General features: G+C 46.4%; 1 long non-coding RNA gene across 1 annotated transcript; it reads left to right on the plus strand.

Annotated features, from left to right (window-relative positions):
- The first annotated feature begins 2,103 nt into the window (after positions 1–2,103).
- Positions 2,104–7,390, plus strand: LOC126511882 (uncharacterized). Its single transcript, XR_007594804.1, has 3 exons — positions 2,104–2,980; positions 5,749–5,876; positions 6,267–7,390. It is a non-coding gene; the product is annotated as an uncharacterized lncRNA (long non-coding RNA).
- Positions 7,391–8,010: the final 620 nt, after the last annotated feature.

Consider the following 8,010-nt stretch of genomic DNA (forward strand, 5'->3'; position numbering starts at 1 on the left):
AGTCAATAATATCTCCTTCCCTTTAAGTCAAGAGAGGCCCTTTAAGTGAACTTTTATTGTGAAGAGTAGAAAGAAAACTCAGGTTTTCACGGAGAAGCCAAGGGAGGATCAGATGCCTCCAGTACTTTTCAATTGGCCATGGGAGAGGAAAACAGGTTGTTTTCCTGATCCCAAGCTGCATGTTGGTTCTTGTTAGATGCATTAGTAACCCACACGGGTGCCCATTTATCTTGATCTCTGGCATTTTTACAGCTGTTCTTTATCCATGAAATACAGTCCGTGGTGAGTTTTGTTTAACCCCTTCCAGAGTATTTCCAGTGCGGGCTGGAGAGATGGTTCAGCAATGAGGAACACTTGGTGCTCTTGCGGAGGACCTGGGCTACATTCCCAGCACCAACATGGTTGCTTACACTCATCTCTAACTCCAGCTCCAGGGGATACCCTCTTCTGACCTCCCCAGGCCCTGCACACATAGGGTGCTGTTACATACATGCAGACAAAATATTCATACACATAAAATAAAATAAACAAATCTTTCCCCCAAACATTAGGTGTTACAATTTCATTAGAATACCATTTTTTTTCTTAATGAAATAGGATTTAGCTATCAATGTTTTCTACCACTATGCTGAGTGTGCACACAATTTCAATAGCGTTATGCCCTATGGTAGATCCCCACAGAGCTTAGAAAGAAGTGAGTCCATGCACCTCCTCCCTCCTCTTTTTAAAAATAAAAACAAATATGAACCAGGACAGTAAGCTCAGAAGGAGGAGCCAGAGAGGCAGACATCTCTGAGAAGCCCATGGAGAGGCAAGCTCAAGGAAGGATGATTGAGTCCGAGTTCCACGGGCGGCCACAGAAAGTCCACAATGACCTTGATGACATCTTTGGATGGAATAGTAATAAGAAGCACAGCTGTGCAGAGGGCCGGGGTGCTGAGGACAGCAGCGAAAACACGGGTGCACAACATTTTCCCGAGAAGTTGGACTGAAATCAAGGCAACTTGAATATACCCGGAGGCTAAGGATGAAAGTTGCTGGCTGCATTTATAGTATAAGAGACCACGCCCAAGCAGGCTGGTATCTTAAAGGCTATTGGCTGAAGGAGGGAGAGGAGCTCCCCCAGCAGACTGAGTTTCTTTACACAGTTCAGGATCACCCGCATAGAGAATGGTATCACCCACAGTGGGGTGAGATCTCTTATGTCAATTAAAAATCAAGACAATCCCTTGTAGACATCCCCACTGATCAGTGTGACATAGGAACTTCCTCAACTGTGATATTCTTTCAAGACAGTTCAAGGGAATATCAAGTGAAAGCTAACCAGGACAGTTGGTGAGCAGTTTAGGCTCTGGTTAGCCATAATGGAGTTTGGCAAAGTCCTGAAGTCTTTCCCTTCAGAGGAGTCCCATGCTTTACAGAGTGTTGGGGACCCTTCCCCAACCTCCTTGGTTATGGATGACCCTGGGTAGTGCAGCAGAAATCAGGACACAGGGGATGCAGAGTAGGAGATACAACTGCATACTTTATTGTAAAGCCAGTGTCCTTTTTATAATACTCAAATCACGATTCAAACTAGGTTCCCATAATACATGAAAATAGTTTCATAGACTAGTCACTTGGTTGTGACTAATTTCGAGGGCTTCGTGCCCTAGCTAATCTAAACAAAAAGCTTGGTGTTATGGGGATAACTCTTGTTGTAATATAATATGTAAAAACACCTCATCAGAAGACAAACCACAACCTAATTAGAGCCTTTGAACTACACAGTGCACATCTGTGTTCTCAAGGACTGACCATTGGCAAGGCACTCTACTGATGGGAGAGGGTTGCCTCCTCCCGACTTGGTTTGCCAAGCCTGTCAGCAAGAATGCTTCCTCCAGTCTTCCTTGCACAGAGTTTCTGTGCCATTCAAAACCAGCCCTCTACAGCAGAGCATCTGCCTTAATCTGATGTGGGAATGATTTCTTACTAATAAAGAAACTGCGTAGGCCCATTTGATAGGCCAACCCTTAGGTAGGCGGAGAAAACAGAACAGGATGCTGGGAGAAAGAAGCTGAATCAGAGAGTCGCCATGATTCTCCCATTCCAGACAGACGCAGGTTAAGATCTTCTCTGGTAAGCCACCTCGTGGGCTACACAGATTATTAGAAATGGGTTAGATTAATATGTAAGAGCTAGCCAGTAAGAGGCTACAGATAACGGGCCAGGCAGTGTTTAAAAGAATACAGTTTCCGTGTAATTATTTCGGGCATAAGCTAGCCATGCGGGCGGCCGGGTGCCGAGGACGCAGCCCCGCCGCTCCTATCTCTACATTAATCCACATGCATTGCTCAATAGATGTCAAGAAGAAGCTCAGACAGTGAGTGTTCGGATCAAATGCACTGATAGACTTCACAGCGGTGCCCAGAGTCAGAGATCTGAGAGCTACACACAGGAAATAGTGGAGATAGCGAGGAAGAGCGACAATTTCCCGTGAAGGAAAAGAATCAGATTATATATACAGCAGGAGAGACAGCAATCTTTTTTGAAACAAACTGCACCCTCTTTCCCTGTCATTGACCTGGCAGCAGTTCACTGACAGGGCACTGCTGATTGAAGGCTGGTGAAACAGCATGGGGCCTCCCACGTGATGTGGACATGCACCAGGCTGCAATGCTGCAGAGTCCTCCCATGTGATATGGACATGCACCAGGCTGCACACGCTGCAGAGTCCTCCCATGTGATGTGGCATGTGCCAGGCTGCAATGCTGCAGAGTCCCCCTACATGATGTGGACATGCGCCAGGCTGCACACGCTGCAGAGTCCTCCCACGTGATGTGGACATGCAATGCTGCAGAGTCCCCTAGGGACAAGGGGACCTGAGTCCAATCAGAGAGGATTTTCCACACACCGAAGTCTGCTTTATCTTTCAGTGTCCCAGGGTCGGAGCTCTCCTGGACACACTGATGCCTGTGAAGAAGGAAACCAGCCATCTGAAGTGAGAAGATGCTGTTTGCCCAAATAGGGAATTTAGGGCTTTTTTCGGAGGAAGTCACATCTATTTTGAGAAATCATCACTACATTACTATTTTATGGAAAACTACTCTGAGCCAAATTTGGAATTAAGGTTTTGAGGGGTGAATTGTAAAGCAGTGAAAACCTGCTTTCATTGAGGATGGAAACCCGTGTCTATAGACTGTACCTTCCGGGGAGGCTGGCTCTTCTCCAAAGGCGGGGTTAAACTTCAGCCTGTCTGAAAATTAGCATTCCATGGTGATTTGGTGTTGGGTCCCGTGAGTCCTCATAAAGGGGCAGCTTGGATGGCTGCAACTTTTGCAGGAAAAATTTGGAAGGAGGAGAGACTGTAAAACAACGATTCTCAACCTGTGGGTCTTGACAAACCTCTATCTCCAAGAAATATTTACATTTTAATTCGTAACAGTAGCAAAATCACAGTTACAAAGTAGCAATGAAATAATGTTATGGTTGGGGGTGACCACAACACAAAGAGCTGTATTAAACGGTTGCAGTGTTAGGAAGGTTGAGAACCACTGCTCTAAAGGCCAGCAGACTGGGTTTTTCTCTGACTAGATATTCCTGCTATTGTCCTAAAGTAAATAATTGAGTTCTGGAAATAAATTCATCAAACCTCAGTTGATGTGGGTGTCAGTCTGCCATCCGTCTGTCTGTGTGCCCATCCGTGTGTGTGTACGCAGAGAGGTTAGAGGTCAAGTTTGGGTGTCTTCCTTCATTTCTCTGCCTCGATTCTTGAGATGGGTCTGTCGGGGATCCTTGTGCACTGACGTGGGTACAAAGGCTAGCCAGGAATCTGCAGGTCTCCCTACCCCACCATGCTGGGGGTTATAGACCTTCACTGCCGTGCTCAGCTTTTATGTGGATGTCGGTTATCCAAACTCAAGTCCAGCAAGAGAATGCCAACGTAAATGCACAGCAAGCGTTTTACTAACTGGGCCATTGGGTTATTAATGTCATTTTTTTTATTATTTTAAAGAGCAAACCATTCCATTCGGTGCCTCAGTAGTTATCAAAGTCCTACAGTACCAAGCACTGGTTCCTTAATTCAGAATGTGTTAGTGGCAAACAGAAAGGCCCCCGATCTTCTAAGCTCATATTTCATCTCACGATGTTATAGTACTGAGAAAATTCTTCCTTGGGTAGGAAATAGGACAAGGAGAGAGGTTCTTCTATTTTTTTTTAAAAGATTTATTTATTTATTTATTAAGTATACAGTGGTCTGCCTGGCTTGTAGGCCAGAAGAGGGCACCAGATCTCATTACAGGTGGTTGTGAACCACCATGAGGTTGCTGGGAATTGAACTCAGGACCTTTGGAAGGGCAGGCAGTGCTCTTAACCGCTGAGCCATCTCTCCAGAGCCCGAGGTTCTTCTGTCTTGACTACGATATGGCATAGCATGGATAGTAAAAACCCAGAGACAGATATTGGGACTCAACCTGAAGATCAGAAAAGCAAAGCAGCCAAGTCACTAGAGAGTTCTTACCTCGATGAAATCTCCAGCCTGAAAGAGAGTGAGTTCCTGTCTCATCCCACCTTATATTCCTCTCTAGGTCTGGGATTAAAGGCGAGCACCGCCAGCACCTGGGACTTTATGGCTAGCTAGTGTGGCTGCTGGTACGTCTGGTATAAGTTCATGAAATATCAGACAAGATCCCTGTGTTACTCACTAAACAACCAGAGAGGCCTGCTAAAGACTGGAGCATGAAGTTAGGAGCCAGGGGTGGAATCTAAGGAAGGGTCCGGGACCTCCATATTGAAGTGTTTCAAGATGAAGTTTTAGAGGTGACAGTGGTAACATTCTACCCTAAGAAGCGCATAGCAGCCCTCAGCAGTGCGTGGTCGTCACATGGGAGATGGGGCAGGCAGAGAGGCAGCTCAGGAGGAAAGAATTCCTATCTGGGAATCATCAAGGGTTCTTAGGAAACAGCTTGGTAAAAGCTAGGACCAAAGAGAGGCTTGGGACAACTATTGCAAAACAAAAAGGACCAAGCGTGACCAGGCTGGAAAAAGCTGGAACTTCCAGGTTGTTCTGCCTGAGTGATTGAAAGAACACCTCAGGCAATGTTTGTGCGTCAGTTCTGAGGAAGGGCAGTGAGACTCGTAAGATAGAGACAAAGTTTCTAACAAGGCCTCCTGCTCAAGAGCTGAACAAGCTGAGAATCCCACTTTGATCCACAGTACAGGTGAGGGAAAAGAGAGCAGAGGCAATGTACCTGTACTTCATGACACTTGGGATGCTGAGGCAAGGCGATCCCTGGGGTCTTATTTGCTAACGGAGCTGAATTGGTGAAGTCCGGGTTCAATGGGACCCAGGCTCAAACAATCAATGTAGAAAAGAGATTGGGAAAGACAATAGTGTTGAACTCTGGCTTACATATGAGCACATATGAATACACACATGAACACACACACACGCACATGCACACACGCGTGCTCTTTCTCTCTCTCTCTCTCTCTCTCACACACACACACACACACACACACACAGAGAGAGAGAGAGAGAGAGAGAGAGAGAGAGAGAGAGAGAGAGATTTCTGTGTCTAGGCTGGGTATGGAACTCAGTGGTGCAAATGGTTTTCTTAAAATGCACAAATTCCTGGATTCTGTCTCCGAATTCACACACACACACACACACACTTCAGTGTCTAATTGCACTTATACACTCTTATTACTAATAGACATGCATCAACTACTGTTTCTATTAATTATCTCTATTTTGTAATGTTACAGTGAAATTTCCCAACATCTCTGATCACTTCGAGTGTAAGAAGGGGACAGACTATCTCACAGAAATAGTTGGTGAGCTCAATTTCCCTGAGCAAATCATGAGCTTCAAATAAATGTCCAGGTATGATAAGGTGAGTCCACAGTCTCCATCCCTCACCTGTTACCCCTCATCTGTTCCTTCCCCCTTCCCACATAAAGCTTTCAGGAAAACTAATGTGTCGTTGCGGAAACAATTGGGAGAGGACAAGGCCAGGATCATAGGGACGTTAGCTAAGATTAAGAATCCTCTGTTTATCTCTTTGGAATCTGTTGTTCCCTCCCTGTGCGGAGACCGCGCTGGAGGCTGTGTGGGTCAGCAAGCCCTGTCAATCTGCTCTTGGGCGCACAACCATAGAAAGGCTTAGCAGGTGATTTGTAACGCTCTAGTTTCACGTACAATGACGTCCAGATTCCGGCGGCAGAACTGGACCTCTGTTACCACCGCTGTTTCTCTCAACTAAACCCTTGCGTCTGGGTGTCAGTCTCTCAACAGATTTGCATGCGATTCCAAAATTAGATCAGCTGAGCACTAAGAACCCCAGTGCACACTAGTAAGCATCAGGGAAACCAGACCAAAGTCTGCAAACGAGCCTCTACCCCGCAAGCCAGTTCCCCACTGTTGATCGAGGTCTGAAAAGGAGGAAGCAATGAAGAGGAACCACAGTCCTTCTTCCTCCCTGCGGCTGATTGCACAGAACGAGTGGGATACCACAAAGACGTGGGGTCTCTTTTCCCACCCCAAAGATACGTAGGCTGCTTTTGTAATTTGCTTGCCCTGGGAAGGTGAAAGAGGTGTCAGCTGTGAGCCTTGCGGGGACCACGCAGAGGCTTCTCAGCACGGCCCCATCGCCGAGAGAGACCCCGTGGAGCAGAAAGTTATACAGGTTATAACCTACCAGCCCCGGCTGCTCTGCCAGCTGCCCACAGAGGCGTGAATAAGCGCAAGCGCAAAGCTGTGGAGCCCAGTCACGGCCGGAACCGCCAAGCTAAGCCCAGGCTGAACTGCTGAACTATGGTTTGCTTTAGATCACCAGGTTTTGGAGTAGTTTATTAAACAGCAGCAGCTAAGCCACAGTTCCGCGCATCTCCGTGAGTCACACAGCCCAGAAAGTGGCCTAAAGAAAGTACTTTCCTCAAAGAAAGTTAAAGTTTTATAGACTCGCTGAAGTCGGTGCTGCCGAAAGCGCCGATCCACAAGGGGCGAGGGCTGATGGTGGAGTGCAAAGCTACGCATCCCGTCTTCCTCCAGAGGGTCTTCCTGCGGAGAAAGAGCATCGGCTGGAGCAGACAGAGTGCGCGCTGACACGGCTGGCTTATTATATTCTGGTGCAGGGTCCTAATGTTGATGCTAGCCGGCAGGAAGTAGTTCACAGGCCAGCTGCAGTTTATGGATAATGATGGAAAATGTATTTTCTGTGAAAGGCTCAATAGTAATAATTTTTATGCCTCGAGGGCCATATAGGCTATGTTAATTTTATTATATGTGGAAGCACCCATACCCTGGACGTTGTACACTGAACAAGCACGGCTGTGTTCCAATAAAGTTATTTTATTTTATTTTTTTATTATTTATTTTGGTTTTTTCGAGACAGGGTTTCTCTGTGGCTTTGGAGCCTATCCTAGAACTAGCTCTTGTAGACCAGGCTGGTCTCGAACTCACAGAGATCTGCCTGCCTCTGCATCCCGAGTGCTGGGATTAAAGGCGTGCGCCACCATCGCGCGGCCAATAAAGTTATTTTAAAGACAATCAAACTATTTTAAAGACAAGATGTATTCAGAGTGTGAACTTTATTATACTTACTTCATCTGCATCAGAGATCATGATCAGTGTTCTCTCTCTCTCTCTCTCTCTCTCTCTCTCTCTCTCTCTCTTTCTCTCTCTGATTCTCTATCCCGCTCCCTCTCTCTCTTTGTGGGTGTGGTTACAAAGTCATAAGAATAGGCAAGAACAAAAAGAAAACTAAAGGCAGCCCTCCTCACAAAAAGAGAAAACAAAGACTTAAAATTTAAGGCATTCTGACACGTAGCCAGAGGGGTTAGGTGGGAGATGCAACTGCTTGGAGCTTGGACAGTTTGCTTTCAATAAGGGAAACCCAGTGAGCACACTCAACCAGTCAAAACCCTTGGCCAAATCCTGGGAAAACACACCGAAAAGACGCTTCCATTGCCTGTGCTGACATTTCAAGGACACAGACTTCTTGGCAGTAAGGAGCCTGAGGTAGCTTG

Source organism: Alexandromys fortis, unplaced genomic scaffold (genome assembly GCF_014885135.2).
Source record: "Alexandromys fortis isolate MF-2015 unplaced genomic scaffold, M_Fortis_MF-2015_v1.1 scaffold_65, whole genome shotgun sequence".
Lineage (NCBI taxonomy): Eukaryota > Metazoa > Chordata > Mammalia > Rodentia > Cricetidae > Alexandromys > Alexandromys fortis.